At 35.3% G+C, this 19,302-nt stretch overlaps 1 protein-coding gene across 3 annotated transcripts in view; it reads right to left on the minus strand.

The window, feature by feature from the left end:
• The window catches only part of ATP6V1A (ATPase H+ transporting V1 subunit A), a 66,353-nt gene extending 47,300 nt beyond the window's left edge, over positions 1-19,053 (minus strand). The window contains exons 1-2 of one of the 3 annotated variants that reach the window (XM_036851454.1): positions 18,875-19,053; positions 2,198-2,224 (exon numbers count right to left, since the gene is read on the minus strand). The gene's annotated coding sequence lies outside the window, so the exon portion shown is untranslated. Of the gene's footprint in view, positions 1-2,197; positions 2,225-17,994; positions 18,016-18,874 lie in introns of those variants that run through there. The other 2 variants (XM_036851453.1, XM_036851456.1) reach the window with 2 other exon arrangements.
• Between the last annotated feature and the right edge of the window lie 249 nt (positions 19,054-19,302).

Consider the following 19,302-nt stretch of genomic DNA (forward strand, 5'->3'; position numbering starts at 1 on the left):
AATCTGTCTAATATTTTTATGCTTGCTATAAATTATAACGAAAGTTATAGAATTGGTAGAATTCCAGCTAATAGCACTACCTTATATTCATATAGTACAAAATCATTTTGTGAAGCACTTTTCTATTCATTTTATTTAACCTACCTCCCTAGCAACACCATTAGAAAGGCTTATGTGGCAGATTACTGACTAGCATAACTAGTTCCCCCTTTTTATCTTGTTAGGAAAACCCTAAACTGGTTCAAATTTTGGTAGACACATCAAGGTAATTCCAGGTCCCCTGTCAATGACTGGTTTGGAAATGAGCATGTTATGATGTTCTGACCAATAAGGGGTAAGGCAAAGTCTACTGGGGAGCTTCTGGGAATGATTTCTTTGCTCTCTTAAAATACACAGGCCATGAAAAACACTTTTTCCCTTGGGATCTGGTCATCTGCATGGGACATGCAGCCATCTTGGGACCTTGAAAGAAGCAAATCTAAGCAGACAGGCCACCTTGCTAAGGACAGCAAAACCGAAAGACAGAAAGCATCTGGGTCCTTGTTGCCTTTATAACATTACAGAAAGGAGAGGATTTCAAGAATAAATATTTTTATATGGTATACATATTTCATGGTGTTATTTTTTTAAAAATGGATAGGCCAAAAGGCTAAGAATAAAGGCAACTATAAGGTCATTACTTAAATAGTTCACAAAAAATTACTTGAGATGGACTACAAGGAAATATGCAGACAAAAGTGGGAATCAGAGGAGAGAAGTATAGAAAGATCACAGATGGCAAACTGGACTAACAGAATCAGAAAACATTTATTCCTACTACAATAAAAGTTTTTGAGGGCACACACAGATAACACCCTTTCACTTATTAAAATACAACTAATCCTGTAAAAGAAATAGTAAAGATAAAAGCTAGGGTGGACAATCAAGCTGGGAATAGAATTCAAATCTTATTGGCTACATATTCTTATGCTTTGATGACAAGCTTATCCATAAACAATTTTGATAGCATTTCTAGAAATAAACAATCACAGATTCCTTTCACTTCAAAATTTTATAAATAAAATCGGGTTATACTGAGGTGATAATCCAAAGCATTAACCAGAATAACAAAATACTCTATTTAGTGTATAAGTTCTATGGTTTGAATTTATAGGCTAGAAGCCTATGACCAATGGTAGAACTGTCATATGAACAGACTCAAGTATCCCTGCCTTCAAGGAGCATAAATTTATCATTTTCTTACTCTCTTCCCTCCATATAGCATGGAGCCTTGCACAGCAGTAACTCAATAAAATGTTCTGATATTAAAAACAGATAAACTACTAATTGTTAAGCACATATCACACTCTGGGCATTATGTTAAAAAATAAACACATCTCATTTAACCCTTAACAACAGTCCTAGGAGGTAGGTATTATTTGATTAGTAAACAGGTTTTGAGACTTTAAGCAACCCACTCAAGATTAGAGCCATGGAGTGGAGAAGCCCAAATTTAGTCTGATTTTAACATCTAAGCATTTATAATAATAACAAATAATTCAAAAGACCTTATTTAGACAGTAGCTTTAACCTCTATTACCTTAAAAAAAAAAAAAAAAAGCCCAGGATGCCTCTTTTCCATTATTAACTGACTCTATGTTAGAATGGCAAAGAATAATATGCAGGCAAAAGGGAGAAGATGAAAAAGAGATGACATAACAGATCATTCACAAACTAAAGAGCAAGTAGTAAAACAACCAAGAACTGACTGTTTCTAGAATATCCATCTCCTAAAGAACTAAGATTTTTAAAGAACAACACATAATGCTGTGTTTTATTAATGCCTAGAGCTTTATAACACAAACATAAATAACTGATAATAATAGTAAAAATAAATTTAACTGTGAAGTAAATGGGCATATTTGGAACTAATAAGAATATTAATGAAAACAGACCCAATATAATTTTGCTACACGGAATAGTAGTAGAAAACTTCTGGTTAATAGACTGTCATAAATTTGGAATAATAAAGTTACCTGAAACAGTATCTGAGAAATTCCTCTTATTTTTCTTATAAGATAAAACTTATTAAAGAGTTAAAAGTTATAGTGAAGCTAACATTAATATCCCATAAGACTTCTATGTGAATTTTTAGAATATTTCTTGATTTCAGGTTACAAAGAAAAAAACGAGTCACTGATTTTATATTTTAACTTACCAAGAACGTAAACAGCCAAGAAGATAGCTAAATGATACAAACAGTAAAGAAAATAAGCATTTGTTACATACTTTTGCTTAAAATTTATTTTCAGAAGCAATATGCTTATAATTTTAAAAATACCCAAAGAAAAGTCTCACAACTTGAATATTGTTGACTTTGATGTTATTTCCTCACAATTTTTTATATAATTGTAATCAATACTGTAATACAACTTTACATATTTTAATAAGTATCATCTTAAACTGTATGATAGTCCATTAAATGGATACCATAGTTTATTTAATAATTCTCTTTAAACTACAGTACCCCACTTGTTGTTATTTATATTTTTTATGGCTTCCCATTTTTTGCTATTTTTATTTTTTACGCTTTGCTAGTATACTTTCATTCACTTTAACTTACTGACTAGGTGAAGCCAAGGTAAGGCAACCAACTAAGGATTCATATGAATCCTCTTATGCTGCTGTCTCACAAGAGCAATTCTTACATACACACTCTCCTACCTAGAAGTACTACCATATTTCATCTAATCTAAGATACCATCAATTATAACATATTCCTTTATTTGATGTACTACTAAGAGAAAAACCAACACATTTAACTAAGGCACTCCAGAAACTGCAGGACAGACACTAACTTCAAAGGTATGAGATATGGGGGGAAAAAAGTATGTCCTAGAAACGACAATATATGGTATTAGAACTAAATACAGCACAATAATGTTTATATATAAAGTGGTCAGACTTGCCAACCTTTATTGGAATAAAAACCTAAGAGACAGAAAAACAAGATCTCTGAACTGCTAGAATGACAGTCTTAAAGCTTCTGTACATTGCAAGAGAACTTTGTATAGTCTTATTGACTCAATTTATGCACAATTAAAAATTATTACCTAATATTTTAGACCACTGCAGATTTAAAGTAACAAATCATTAAAGAGCTACACTCAAAGAATAAATAGAAGAGACAAGGAAAGATTTTATGAATTGATTAATGGCCATGAGAATGACCTATAAGCATCAAAGAAAGGTCAATTTGGGTTTATTATTTTGTAAGAAATGTGGGAAGCAATTTGGCAATACACAAGGCCTTTAAAAATATTCAAACCTTTTGATTTGTAAATTGTACTTCTGGAAATATATCTGACATGTGGATAAGGATTTATTTATATATGTGTTATTTATTTATTTATGTATTATTTATTTATTTATTTATTTATTTCTGCCTGCCTGCCTGCACTGCGCGGCTTGTGGGATCTTAGTTCCCCAACCAGGGATTGAACCCGAGCCCTCAGCAGTGAAAGCATGGAGTCCTAACCACTGGACCGCCAGGGAATTCCCTATGTGTTTATTTTAACATTATAATAGTGAAAAACTAGAAATATTTTTAAAATTCAATAATGATAAAAAATGAAGTATTAGTTTATTTCAAATCCTACAGTCTTCCCCCCCAAAAGCATTTAATAATAACAATAACAATAATAATAATAATGAAATTTCTGGGGTTAAACAGTCTATATAACTCCAGGTTCACATTGCCGAGGACTGTCCTTAACAAATTTTCTTCTGAGAGTATCCTTACTCTTCATGGGCTTTGAGCATTGCAATGGCTCTTCGGCTTTTGGATAGGTTTTCTCAGGCCTATGAGTTGCTTGTAATTATTTTTTTTTAAATGCCAACAGTCTTGTATGACAACTATCCCTTTCAAAAGCAGTCAACCCAGAAATTTTACAACTACTTAAAAATAAACTATTGCTCAAAATACCTAGAAACTTCTCTTGAAAACTGCCTACAATTACCATACCACTCTTTTGAACGTTAACTGAGAAATTTCCTTGATTGCTTTGCCAAGAAAACACATCATGAGCAGGCCAAATACAAGCAATGCACGTATTTGAGAATGATATACACAGGAGAAGAGCCAGCATCAGCAGTGTTGCAGTAAAAGTGCTACTACACCTTGTGTTATAAAATCATGCTTACATATTCAAATGGATCTGTCCTGTCATTTATTTCATGGACGGGATAGAAAAGAAAGAAGATTCACAAACTGTGCGAAGGCTTATTAACTCAATGTTTAAAAGGAACCATCACCCTAACTAGGTTTACCTCCAACTCAGGAATTCATAAAATCTCTGCAATAAAATAAAAATATGACATAAAGCATAAACTGGGGACAAAAGAGGAAAAGAACGCTGCTTAATATACATAGGTGAAAAAACACTTCACAATCTGGATTTAAAGATATGACTTCAGTCGAAGTCCACAGACTGAATTCAGAGGGCAAGAAATTTGCATTTCTAACAGTCTGCCTAGTATTCTATGATTAATAACAACCAGGGTTTATTTAACTAAATTGGCTGTGGGGAGAGAAGGACTTAATCACAGATGGAGGTTTTCAATAGTATGGTTTGCTAAGGAATTAACTTCCAGTTCCCCCTGGTATGTGCTCACAGCCTTCAATATTGTTCTTCTGTAGCATTTACCACTGCTGTAATTAAAAATCTGGGAACAGAATTTTTCAGTGTCTGTCTCTACTGCCAGACTTTAAGTGTGAGGAAAACAGGGACCACACCTGCTTTCTTCAATGAGTACCCCAATTAGATAGTAAAGCGCCTTGACACATAGTAGGCAATTACTAAATATTGCTCAGAGACAGTACTGGCAAAGGTGTGTGGGAAATAGGCACATGCCTTCACTGACTGAAAACTGATACAACCCCTTTGAAGTGCACTGAATATACATTCGGGCTTAATGCCCAACGGCCAAGGTTTTAAAAATCAGTATTTACCTGAGGCCAAAGCTGAAGCCAAATATTACCATCATAGAATGACCTTTTGATTTAAAAGAATAAAAATGTTTGTTAAAAGTTTAAAATGTTATAGTTTTAGTGGTTATTTTGTTTGATGTTATAAATGCTAGAACACCAAATAATTATACAAAGAATAGATAAAATCTTGTCTCCATTATTCTGCCTGGTATTATTATTTAAAATTTTACAAACAAATATTAGCTCAAAAAGGCTATACAGGGACTTCCCTGGTGGTGTGGTGGTTAAGAATCCGCCTGCCAGTGCAGGGGACACGGGTTCGAGCCCTGGTCCAGGAAGATCCTACATGCCGCAGAGCAACTGAGCCTGTGCGCCACAACTACTGAGCCTGCGCTCTAGAGCCTGAGTACCCCAACTGCTGAGCCCGCGTGCCACAACTACTGAAGCCCGCGTGCCTAGAGCCCGTGCTCCGCAACAAGAGAAGCCGCCACAATGAGAAGCCTGCACACTGCAACAAAGGGTAGCCCCCGCTCGCCGCAATTAGAGAAAGCCCGCGCAGCAACGAAGACCCAACGCAACCAAAAACATAAAATAAATTTATTAAAAAAAAAAGGCTATACAACCACACACAGAAATGGACAACTGACTAAAATGGACAATTTTACACAATTAAAATGATGGGCAAGAGATCTGAAGATATACTGCACAAAGAAGACCCATGAATGGCAAATAAATACATGAAAATATGCTTAATATTAGGAAAATGCAAAGGAAAACCACAATGAAATGCCATTCCATACATAGTGGGGCTAACATTTTAAAAGACTGACCACAGTAAGTGTTGGTAAGGATGTAGAACTAGAACTCTCACGTAATGCTGGTAGGAATGTAAAATGTACAACCACTATAAAAACAATCTGGCAGTTTCTTAGAGAGTTAAGCATACACCTATCATATGACCCAGTCATTCTACTCCTTGGTATTTACCCATGAGAAATGAAAGCTTATGTCCAAACAAAGACTTCTACATGGATGTTCATAGCAGCTTTATTCATAACAGCCAAAAAGCAGAAACACAACCCAAATATCTATCAACAAGTGAAGGGATAGACAAATTGTGGCATTTGTGGTATACAGTGAATACTCAGCAATAAAAAGAAATGCATCATTGAAACAGGTAAAAGTAAGAGGTAGACCCCCCCGCCCTGGGCAAAGGGTTCCATTTATATAAAACTCTAGAAGATACAAACTAACCTACAGTGATAGAAAAGAGATCAGTGGTTCCTTGGGGACGGGCAGTGGGGAGGTCCACTCCCCCACTATGGAAGGAAGGGATTACAAAGAGGCACGAGGAAATTTCTTTTGAGGGTGATGGATATGTTCACGATATTAACTGTAGTGATGGTTTCATGGGTGTATACATGTATCAAAATGTCAAACAGTACACTTGAAATATGTTTGCAATTATGTCAATTATACCTCAATAAAACTTTTTTTAAAAAGCACAAAGTATTGACAATATGACTCCTGTAAGGGCATAATGCTTACACAGAACACATCATATTCACTTTTGTTTTTACTTGTCAACTAACAGTTATAGAAGACTACATGATGTTATGTATACCTATGATGCTAATAAGAGAACCTTAACCCCAGGAATACTGTAGGGGGAACAGCTGAAAACCACCACACAGGCTTTTGTCTGTTTAGAATGAACTAATGTGGCTCTTGATAAGGCTGTGTGGGCACCCACTTGTCCAGTCAAGTTCGGCAAATCCTGAGAATTTCCACAGTCCCTTAACAGCTCAGGAGTATATTAGTCAGAAATGCCTCTAAAGTACTTACTCATTTTTGTTTCAGAACAGGGCTTAATGGCAATATCTTGGGTGAGGATTTAGGAATCTTATCTTGAACTGTTGAGCCAAGAGACATGAGGCATATAAGGGTTTGTCCTCCAAGATTCAGGCTCAGCTCTAATATTTTGAATATCAAAGTTCCTATGGTGCAATGATTCATTTGGAGGGTGAAGGTAGAGGGAGTTCTTGTCTGTTGTTTTATTCTTCTCTGAGGTAGAAATAGTTTACAATAAAGAATTAATAGTCTTTATCATTGCCTATTTTTAGGAACTTCCCCCACCCTCCTTATCCAACAGCATCTTTGGGTGAGGATGAGATCATATTTAAAACACACACACACCAGTGAACAATAGCAGGTACTATAAATCTACATTCAAGCACTGCAGGTGTACCAAGTTGGGACTTGAGCATTCTGTACTTTAAGGGTCTGTTTTGGATCACATTGAAGAGTTTGGGTGTCACTTAGCCTATTCTTTGGATTAATAAGAGATACTTTTCTTTCTTGAAACAAATGAAATAGAGCACACTGAACAGAAGTATGTTATATTCAAAATTATTTGTGGATATTGTAACTCATCTTAATAGTCCCTCACTGTCTGATTCTGCATTATCTAAGACTAGGACTTATAGAGTGACAACCCATTTTTCACAAGATACAGTTATTCTTACATTTAGCTAGCTATCACACTCTCAATGTTCATATTAATTGGCAATCTGATTCCCTATGTATTATTTGAGAGCTCTAACATAATTGTTTCGGTACATAAAATCAGCAACTTTCACAATTATTAACAACGGTAGTATTTTACTTTTAATAATTTACATTCAAACTTCAATTGATAGAATTTCAAGGTATGAGTCACATAAACAGCACTTCAAGTTGTATCTAGAATGCTTACCATTATTTGAAAGTAACAAAACGTCATGACATTTGTCAGACCTTGTTCTCATACTGACACTGTTATACTGATTAGATATGGGGTAACCTATGCTATCACATGATGGTAGATCACACGTAATTCAGGGATGCTAGAAATGTTAAAGGCATTCAGCTATTCAGCTTCCCAAAGACTCAAGCTAAATGGGCAGATTTTGGCAAAATACTGAGGACAAACCTGACCTTCAGTGCATCCCTAAATTGGACAATAATTTGGCAATACCCACCAAAATTCAAAATCCTTTGACCCACCTCTTCCATTTTTAGGAATTTACTTTATGTGTACAAAATGTGCTATTAACAAAATAATCTATTACAGCACTGTTTCTTACAGCAAAAGACTGGAATGTCCATTAATATGGAGACTACGCAGTTAAATAACTTTTAGTAGTCCGAGAGCTGTGGTGTTAAGATAGTAATCTCTGGAAAAAGACTCTCTGGGTTCAACTCCAGAGTCCTATTACTTATGAACTGTGTGACATTGGTGGGCATTTAACCACTCAAAGCCTAAACTGCCTCATCTGTTAAATGGGGATAAAAATAATACCTATCTCATAAGGTTGTTGCGAGCCTTGCATGACTTAATTCAAGAAAAGTGCCTGATACAGGAGTAAACTCTCAAAAAATTGTTGTGTAGGATGATGATGGTACATCAGTACAAGTGAATACTAGACTATTATTAAAAAGAATGTGGCATCTTTAACTGTATCAATGTGGAAAAATCTCCAAGGTAACATTGTTAAATGAAAAATGTAAGGCCCGGGAATAACATGACAAGATGCTACCTTTGTGAACAAATACATGAAAAAAAAGAGTAAGGATGGAGAGAGGGGGAGAAAACGCACACATGTATGAATATAAAAATTTTACTGTATTTGTACATGTATTATCCATTCAACTTAGTTAAAAATACTGAGTGATTCGATGAGGGCTAAGCCAATTAAGCCAAGTGATAAAATTACTATATATACCTAATTAACTGAGCAAAGAGCATAGTAACTAAATAATAATGGCAAATATGTACATGGCTGTTATTATGTAACAGTCATTCTAATCACTTTTCTTATATTATTCATTTAATCCTCACAACACTTAATGAAATAAATATACTCTTAATATCCTTATTTTAAAGCTGAGAAAAATGCAATACAGAAACATAAAAGAAACTTCCCCAAAGTCACACTGCTAAGAAGTAACAGAGCCAGGGTGTGAGCCAGTCTGGCTCCAGTACCTACACCCCTAACCTCCTTGCTTGCTATGTTGCCTCTCAATACTACTCTAAAATTACTTTTTATTTACATATATCCCAACTCTTTTCAAAAGGAATTTGTACATTCCTCAAAAAATGAAAAACAGAACTCCCATATGAACCAGCAATTCCACTCCTGGTTATTTATTTAAAGGAAACAAAAACACTAACTAGAAAAGGTATATGCACCCCACTAAGTTCATTGCGGTATTACTGACAATAGCCCAGATATGGAAGCAACCTAAGTGTCCATCAACAGAAAAATGGATAAAGATGATGTGGTGTGTGCATACAATGGAACATTAGCCGTAAAAAAGAATGAAATCTTTCCATTTGCAACAACAGAGATGGACCTACAGGGTATTAGTGAAATAAGTCAGACAGAGAAAGACAAATACTGTATGATTTCAGTTATATGTGTAATTTAAAAAACAAAACAAATGAACAAACAAAATAGAAACAGAACAAACAGGTGGTTGCCAGAAGGAAGGGGATTGAGGGAGGAAAGAAACATGTGAGGGAGATTAAGAGGTACAAACTTCCAGTTGCAAAATAAATGAGTCACAGGTATGAAATGTATAGTGTAGGGAATATAGTCAATAAGTATGTAATATCTTTGTATGGTGACATGTCGTAACTAGACTTATTGTGATTATTTTAAAATGTATAGAAATATCGAATCACTACGTTGTGTAGCAGGAACTAACATAGTATTTGCTTTAAGTCAATTATACTTCGAAAACAAACAAATTCATAGAAAAAGAGATCAGATTTGTGATTACTAGAACTAAGGGAGCAGGGGGAGGGGTAACTGGATGAAGGTGGTCAAAAGGTACAAACTTCCAGTTATAAATAAGTGCTAGGGATGTACTGTATAACATGATATATAATTACATTACTGAATGTTAAATATGAAAGTTGTTAAGAGAGTAAATCCTAAGAGTCTTCATCACAAGAAAAAAAAAATTTGTTTAACTTTCCTTAATTTTGTATCTACATGAGATGATGGATGTTTACTAAACTTACTGTGGTCATCATTTCATGATGTATGTAAGTCAAGTCATTATGCTGTACACCTTAAACTTATACAGTGCTGTATGTCAATTATATCTCAATAAAACTGGAGGGGAAAAATGTGTACAGTTTACAATAAAGAACATATACATAATTAAGTTAGTAAAACTGATAAGGAAAAGGGGAAACAAAAAATATCAACACGAGAAACAAATACAAATGCTTTAAACATGCAACAAATCTCACTCTAAAGCAGGGGTCCCTAACCCCTCGGAACCCAGCCGCACAGCAGGAGGTGAGTGGCAGGCAAGCGAGCGAAGCTTCATCTGCCGCTCCCCATTACCGCCTGACCCCTCCCCCACTCCCCCCCGCTGCCACCCACCCCGTCTTCGGAAAAACTGTCTTCCATGAAACCGGTGCCGGATGCCAAAAAGGTTGGGGACCGCTGCTCTAAAGCATCTGTTATTTTCTATTACGGCTTTGAATGATATATTAATTTCAGATTCTTAAAAGGACTGAAATCAAGTATTAAATAACTTAATTTTGCTTCTTTACAGGCATTCTTATTTGAAGCTTTCTAAGGAGAGTTAACGTTGTATCTAGTTTTTTTATTCACCAAAATCCAAATGTGGACTTTCCCTTATGCTGACCGTCATACGATTACGTCAGGTAACAGACCCATAATTGTGCAATATGCTCTATTATCCCCAAGGCAGAAAACATTTCTGGAGGACTTAATATCCATACCAAAAATAAAATTTGTAACCCTATCTGGTAATGCCTATCACTTTCCTGTACATTTTTAATGACAACTTTTTATTGTATGCCCACGGGTTATCACATACACAAAATTAAGGAGAATTTATGGAATTAGCAGGGTAATTTATACACTTTCCCCTCAGATACCTAAGTAATTAAGACAAAAAAAAATTTCAGACAATTGCCATTTCTGGCCATTTCAAATGGAATTCTTCCTTTTGTTAATTCCTTCTTTGCCCTAACAGATCTTTTACTTTTAATTAATTAACTTATTAATTAATTAATTTCTGGCTGTGTTGGGTCTTCCTTGCGGTGCGCGGGCTTCTCCTGCTGCGGAGCACAGGCTCTAGGAGTGCGGGCTCAGTAGTGGTGGCTCGCCGGCTCCACAGCGCAGGCTCAGTAGTTGTGGCACACGGGCTTAGTTGCTTCGTGGCAAGTGGGATCTTCCCGGACCAGGGCTCGAACCCGTGTCCCCTGCATTGGCAGGTGGATTCTTAACCACTGCGCCACAAGGGAAGTCCCTTCTTTTTAAAAAAGGTAGTTTTTTCTAATTACAGAAACACTACATGTTCATTGTAAAAATAAAAACACGTAATACAGAAAAGGGTAAGAAAATAAAAACCACCTAAAATGCCCATCCATGTACTGAGGTAACCACTAAACATACATTTTGGTGACTATCCTTTCTGCAATTCAACTTGTACAGATATGCACAAACATGTAGTTTTATGCATGTGTTATTGTGAATACCCTGCCTTTTTTTCTTTGTCTTTCTGTTTTCTTTTGCTTACTTCCTCCTTCCAGTGTTGACAATCATATAGGCACATACAAAACTCATGGTGCTTTTCAGCTGTTTAACAAAAATGGGATCTCGTTACATATATTTCTCTAAACTTTGCCTTTCTCACTTCAGATACATGATGGATCCTTTTAGGATGTATTTGGAAATCCTTTCGATTCACCAGTATGGATTTAACTCCTACTTTTAATGGATTTTAAAAACATAAAATCTATAAGTTATATATCAATACCCCTACTGACAGGCATTCCCTTTGTTCCCAGGTTTTTGCTACTTCAAACACTGCTTCAATCGACATTCACGTGAACACTTGCTACTTACTGGTGTTTTTATTCTAAGGAAAAGAGTCCACACGGTGGGATTGCTGGATGGAAGAATATGTATTTTTAATATTAACAGATACTGCCTGATTGTTTACTAAAAAAACTGTAACAATTTACATCTCCACTAGCATTTTATGAGAAAATCCTTTACCACACATCCCTGCTAGCAGTAAGTTTACCACTTAATTTCTGCTAATCAGAAAAAAATTTTCATTGTTAGTATATTGATTACTAGTGAAGTTATACATCTTTTCATAAGTTTGTTAAATGTTTGGATTTCTCTTCTTGAAGTTCTGGTCATATGCTTTACCCATGTTTCTATTGTGTGGACTTTTTCTTAATACGTAAAAGTTCTGACAAATGTTAACTCTATCTGTTATACATATTTCAATTTTTTTTCAACCTGGCTTTTGTCCTCTATTTTTGCCATTGAAAAATTCTTCATTTCTATGTGTTCTCATACACCTATGTTTACTTTTATGACTTTCAGATTTCCTATCTTGGTTTACAGACATTACATGAAATTTCTAAAAATCTTATATTTGTATTTGTATGGAAATATGTTAATATAAATGTTTCAGACATTACATGAAATTTCTAAAAATCTTATATTTGTATTTGTATGGAAATATGTATGGAAATATGTTAATATAAATGTTTCAGACATTACATGAAATTTCTAAAAATCTTATATGTTCTGGTATAATGTTATAAGTAATAATCCTAGTTATTACTTTAAAATGTATATCTCAGAAATAACTAATTTTCTTGTCAACTGCATTATTATGAACTTTCATCAAATCTTTAACCGTGGTCATTTTTAAGTCTTTTGTCATTTACAGACAGTTCTGGGTGTACTCTGATGATTTTGCAAATATGTTCCTATAAAAGGGTTTCATCTTCAAGAAATTCATGGAAAAGACTCTGACAAGTACAGGTTTCTGGTAACTGACTGTACTGCTGAACTGAATGAATAAGCATTTTCAGAACTCTAATGAAAAACTGATGAACTCATAAAAGTGCTAACAAAAGATCAAGATGAAAAAAAAATTAATTACATGGGACTGAGTGAACTGATGAGGATGAGTATAATTTTTGTGACTTTCTGTCTGAATTTAAAAAAAAAAAAAAATCCCACAAGGACTCAGAGGCAAAGAATATACGAATCAATTTTCACTGCAAAGTAAAGGAGCTGTTACAGTGGAGGATTACTGGACTGAATGTCAATATTATGACATAGTATGAGTGTGTTTCATGTTTGGTAATTGCAATCATTGTTGCTTTTGTTGTGGTCATCCATGTACAATGCTTGGTGTCAGTCTATTTATGTCTTGTAAAAATAAAATACAGTGTGTGTGTGTGTGTGTGAATAAAAAAAATAAAATAAAATAAAATAAAATAAAATAGCATCCCGCTGAAAAAAAAAAAAAAAAAAAAAAAAAAAGTTCATCACTACATCTAGATTGTATATATAAAAAAATTTTAGAAATTAATATTTTTAATATTTTATTTTAAATATTTAAGTTCTTAATCCATCTTGAAACTAGTTTCTGCATATGTTGCAAAGTACTCGCTCAAGTTAATTTCTTCCAGACAGACAAGCTGTGTCAGTTACATTTACTATATATGTCCCAGTTCTTCCCACTGGATTGAAATATCACTTCACCATGTATTAAATTCTTTTATACGCTGGGATTTACTTCTGCTTTTTAAAATTCTGCTGAGCTTACAGAGGCCTAAAAACATACCTGCACCTATAAACTTAAATAATGTATTCAGTTATCTGGATAAGTCAAAAAACATTTTCACTTAGGATATCCAAGTAATTAAGAAGAAATCATCATTTAAATGCCTTAATTCTCCATACCAAATTAAAAAATTATTGCCCAAAGCAATAAACAGTGATTGTAGGAACTCAAATATAAATTTTAAAACTTTCTTAAATCTCCTAATCTAAGATGACTTATTTTGATGCATATCTGTCCGTCTTTTTCAATATGTATATACAATCATTACTACACATACAGTTTCTGTATCATGCCCTTTCTTCAATTTTATAAGTGTTTTCTAATTTAGTCTTCTCTATTTTATTTTTAAATAAACACTTAAAAGAATTAAACTAAGAAATAACTAAAACAAAACAAAGTCTGGTTGTTTTTCATTGCTCAAGCACATGTGGAGCTCTTCTGCATTATATCATGCATTACCCATTTTATTTTCAATGAAATAAGCTTAACTATTTTTCAGAAAAGAAATAAAACATGGCATGTTGTTGATATAATTTTTAAAAAGGTTTGTCAATGAAAGAACAACCGTTTCTACAGATAGCATTAAGATTCAGAAAAACACTGAAAATTTTATTGTAGTAGCTAGTCATAATATTGACACCAAAAAAATAGCAACAAAAAAAATCATAGGCTAAATCTCAAAATATCTATGAAATACCACCAATTTTGAAGGCTAAGTGCAGTTGTGAAATTTATTAAACAGAGCTAACTACGAACAAATATAAAGGGGCGTTTCAAATAAATTAATCATTAAATAATTTTACTCACAGTAGTAACTAATTCTAAAGATGACTTTAATAGTTACAGGTAAAAATAAAGATTTATTACTATGGAAATATACATCTATTTCAGCTATCTTTATAAACACACACACAATGTATATGTATTTACTATACATATAATATGTATATACTATATATATATAAAATAATACACTTATATAAACCGAAGTCACTTTCAGTTCACAACAGAAAACAAAGAAAATAGTAAATTTTTAAAGTCTCTACAGAGAAATTAAATGGAAAATATGGTTATTGATCATAATTTATTTCACTATAATAGAAAACTTGACATTAAAGAGAATATTCAATAATCTCTTAATAAAATCTTTCCTTAGAACAAATGAGTTATTTTTTTCAGGATTAAGGTGAAACATAAACTCATGATAGCTACACTTCAATTATTGTTTAATTTACTGATATTTTCCAATACAAAACCACCAAACCTTGTGAATCATCAACCTAGGAAGGGAAGAATTTTACTCTAGTTCACGTCTCCATTGTGTTCTCTATATTCCTATGCCTACTTCAAATGAGGATAAAAATAAGGCATAAAAACATTTAGAATAAGAGGCAGAAATTTTAAATATAAGCTAAACTCAAAAGTTCCACCTCTATAGGGTGGTATAATTTTAATATATTTCTATAATCTATTGTAGGGATAATAATTTAGAAATACAATACTTCCTTAAATTGATTCCACATATTAATGATCACAAGCTCTGGAAAATCTTTATATAGAAAATATTAAGTCACTGCAGTTGCCAAAATAATAGACTTTATGTTGATATTTCTTAGCTCCTATTAATAAATCTATTTTAGAATCTTTGCTAGAAGTACATTTTTCTTGCTATTTTTTGGTAACAGCCTCATTTCAAATTCTACTCTTTACTTCATACGCCAAACTTGTTGCTTAATTTTATAGGATATCTAAAAGTCTCCTTTAGAAATTCAGTATATAAAATCAAACTAGATATCAGCAAATGTACAAAGTATGTACTAGGCCCTCTGCATTCATGATCTAATTTAACAGTATCTATGGCATAGATTTAAACACGAAATTTAAGCTTAGATTAAGTAAACTGTCCAAGGTCACACAGCTTAAATAAGTGGTAAGGCCAGACTTGAACCCAGGTCTATAGGATCACAAAATACCACTTAGTTTTAAAAATACTTTCACATAGATTACCTAGGGTTTATCTCACTTGAAATCATAATACCCTTGATAGAAAGTTTCCTAAGTATCAAACCATAAGCCCCCACCCCCAACTTTACTTAAAAGCATATAGCTAAAGTGGCAGTACTTAATGATGATTTTCTGACTTTTAGTCTAGGGCTATATCACGTGTAGCCTGTACAGTGCCCCTTTTTTCAATAAACACAACTCACTCCTCTTCCCTTCCCTATCACGCAAACACATATGTTGTGAAAATAAGTTTATCACTACATTAATAAAGTCCATCTGAGGTTTATATCTATTCTATTGACCATGATTTGGATGGTTACTATTAACAATTTATATTTGAAAGCTAATACCTAGTGCATAAACTCAGTAGGAGCTATATCTGCAAGAACTTTAAAAGTAGTTTAATCTCCCTGTCCAACTGTCAAACACTCATTCAATAAACAATTTACTGAATGCCTATCAAGTACTTCAGCATCCTGGTGCTAAAGACACAACAGTAGAGACACTGTCCTTGAATTCCTAGGAGCTTAACAGTTTACTAAGGACAGCCCAGCAAACAGTAATTAAATACAATGTGCTAGAAATGAAAATAGAAGAATAGAAAATATCGTGTAGTAGTCTATAGAAGTGAGTGCCTAGTTCTGCCCACAGAGGAAGAAAGCATCTTGGTGGTGGCCATAATCTACAAAGGCAGTGACATATAAGAAAGACCTCAGAGTAAGCACACAAGAGGTGTCAGGGACCCGAACACAAAAACCCCTGTGTGCCATTTTATGTTGGACTACAGCACAATTCTCTACTGAATGTTAAGATTTCTACATATAGGGAATTCCCTGGTGGCCCAGTGGTTAGGACTTAGCGCTTTCACTGCAGGGCGGGGGTGGGGGGGCAGTTCAATCCCTGGTCGGTGAACTAAGAACTAAGATCCCATGAGCCACGTGGCATGGCCTAAAAAAAAAAAAAAAAGATTTCTGCATATAATACTCATAGATTGATAAAAAGCTAGTCTCAGAAATGGTTTCCACACTTCACATCACTTGTTTGTGTGTGTAAATCGTGTATAACGTCAAAGCGCTTTTTCAAATTCAACTTTAGTAGCAATTTAGTCACCAATTCCTGCTGCCAATCTTCCAGATTTCATTAGTGGTCTAAATTACTGCTTTTGTAAGTTCCCTAAAATCAGGGGAATTGTGAAGTAAAACTGCAAACTCATTCAACCTCTTTCACATTGACATTCTCTCCTCTGGTACTCAATCCTTTTTAGCCTGTTTTCTCTATCCCATTTTGGTCTCACCCAGACAGGACTGGTTTGGACTTCAAGAATTCCTCTTATTTGGTGGAATGTTACCTGGGCAATGAAGCAACACTGCTTACATTTTTCTCTCCTCTAGTGATCAGGGAACCTCACTCTGGAGCAAACTAATGGATAAAACTATATTTATATCGGTAGCAAGCATACCGATACAAAAACATCTCAAACAAATTAGTGCTTTTGTCCAATATAAGTTATGTGCACAAAATGCTAAAACCGTAAATCATAATAGTGGCCTTCGTCATTAGTTAGAGAAAGCAAGAAAGATCTTTAAGGTTATGTTTTCTAGTAATGAGCATCAATAAGCGAGTTTCTCTATTTTGAACTTACTGTAAAACATTTTGTTAAAGTGATATTACTCTAGAATTTTAACTTCCCCCTTAACAAAATAAGACCAGTTTATTGCAGAGAATTTGGAAGATACCAGAAAAACAAAAATAAGTCAGTCATACCCACCACTCAACGATAATGATTCCATCTTCCTCATTTTTCAGCTGTCCTTTTAATGGATTCTTCAATGACATGGGTTAGAAAACTCTAAGGCTTAACTAAGAATATAATTTTTTCAGATTAAGAAAAAGTGTAATTTAAATTTTAAAAATCAAATTTGTAATTTCTGTAAGGCCTTTCAACTTAAAAGAACCAAGGGACTTGCTGAGTTTGCAGTATAAACAAGAGTTTAACCCCAAACAGAAAAACACTCTTCCCTAAGGCACATTGTTTGGGGTCAAAACATTGGTTACTATATTACATGTGAAATGGGAGTACATTGGGTTGGGTAAAAACCTAAACAATCTTTTCTGCACTTTCAGAAAATACAGTTCATCAAAATCTGAAGAGGTCACCTGGAGTTTTACAAATGGGGAAAGCTAAGGAGGGATACAAATGCTACTTAACATAAATTTACCACTAGTCAAGGAACTGACTGGGAGTGGCAATTAAGTAGGATTTTAGGGAGAAATGGCAAGAGGATGTCAAAGGCAGAAAATATGAAGTCAGCAATATCTCGACTTAACCTCCTTACCTTTAAGTTTGTGGTCAAACACATTGGTTTAATTATCTTTCCAGCCCAATGAGTTTCTGAAGAATTACTTCCCTTTCAGAGAGGTCACTTTTCCATAAGCTAGCCTGGGTCTCCTGCAGATCATGACACCGCAACACCATCTTTCAACGCCTCCCCATTCAATCTAGACTGTCGCATTACCAACACCTCCTGTTTTGAAGGTAGTATATATTTATTCTTTCAACTGTCCTCTCCTTTTCTGCACCATTAAGTCAGAGAAGAGAAAGGTAAACGGCCACCTTTTACCCTTCCAGATCCATTCAAAGCTTGTGGACATCTATAAAACGCCTCTCGCAAGGATGTCAGATAAAAACTCAGAATTAACTGAGAATGCACATTCGGAAGCAAGCTTTACGGTGACTCCGCAGTGAGGGCCACATCGGTGACATTCTCTCCCAAGCCTGTCTCACAGGAGACGCCTCTGCCTCCGGGGTTTTTCCTATCTCCCCGCTCCCCAGCCCGGGGCTGAAGGTAAAGACCTTACAAGGCCTCTGCCAAAGAACAGGCTTTGGGGGTTGAGACCTGGAGGCTACTGCAGACCCCGAAGAATGCCTGAACCAATCCCACTACCCGAAGCCCCAAAGACTCGAAAGGGGAACCATAATGGCCGCACTCACCCCCAGCCCCGGGAAAGGTGAACATGTGAACTCCTAGGCTGCAGGGGCGACCACAGTGGGGGAGCGGGTGTCAAGATAACTGGAGAAATTACATCGCCGGTGCAGGATGACAGCGGGGGGAAGCCCGAGACAGCAGAGGTCACCATTCACACTCTCTCTTCTCTTCCTCCTCCCACCTCTTCTCTTCTATCCCAACCAGCCACCGGTTACCGGTCGCCACTCACCTGCCGGGGCGCGAGGTCCAGAAACTGTGCCGATCACCTACCCAGAGGCTCTGTCACTGTGGGAGGGGAAGTCTTCAGCTGCAGAGGGGGGCGGGCCTAGACAGTCACGTGACCCCGGGCTCCGCCCTGTTCTCCCCAACCGGGCTTGCTGCATCTCCGGCGCCTGTATTTTTGCGGATCGTTTGAACATTAATTTTATTGCGATTAGATTTTAGGAAAACAAAAACAAAACAAAAATGTCCGCAAAGATTATGTTGTAAAGTGCAACGTAGAAGGCGTGGGTGAAACGGGCTAAAGTGCATTGCTAAGGAAGTGACGTTCACGCCGTGGTCTAGGGGCCGGAAATGGCGATGGAGTTCCGCCCCCCTGGGGCCCGCCGGCAAAATCCCAGGCTTACGGGTTTGGGCCCCTCACGTGATATCAAAACC

The sequence above is a fragment of the Balaenoptera musculus genome, chromosome 4 (genome assembly GCF_009873245.2).
Source record: "Balaenoptera musculus isolate JJ_BM4_2016_0621 chromosome 4, mBalMus1.pri.v3, whole genome shotgun sequence".
In the NCBI taxonomy this organism is placed as follows: Eukaryota; Metazoa; Chordata; class Mammalia; order Artiodactyla; family Balaenopteridae; genus Balaenoptera; species Balaenoptera musculus.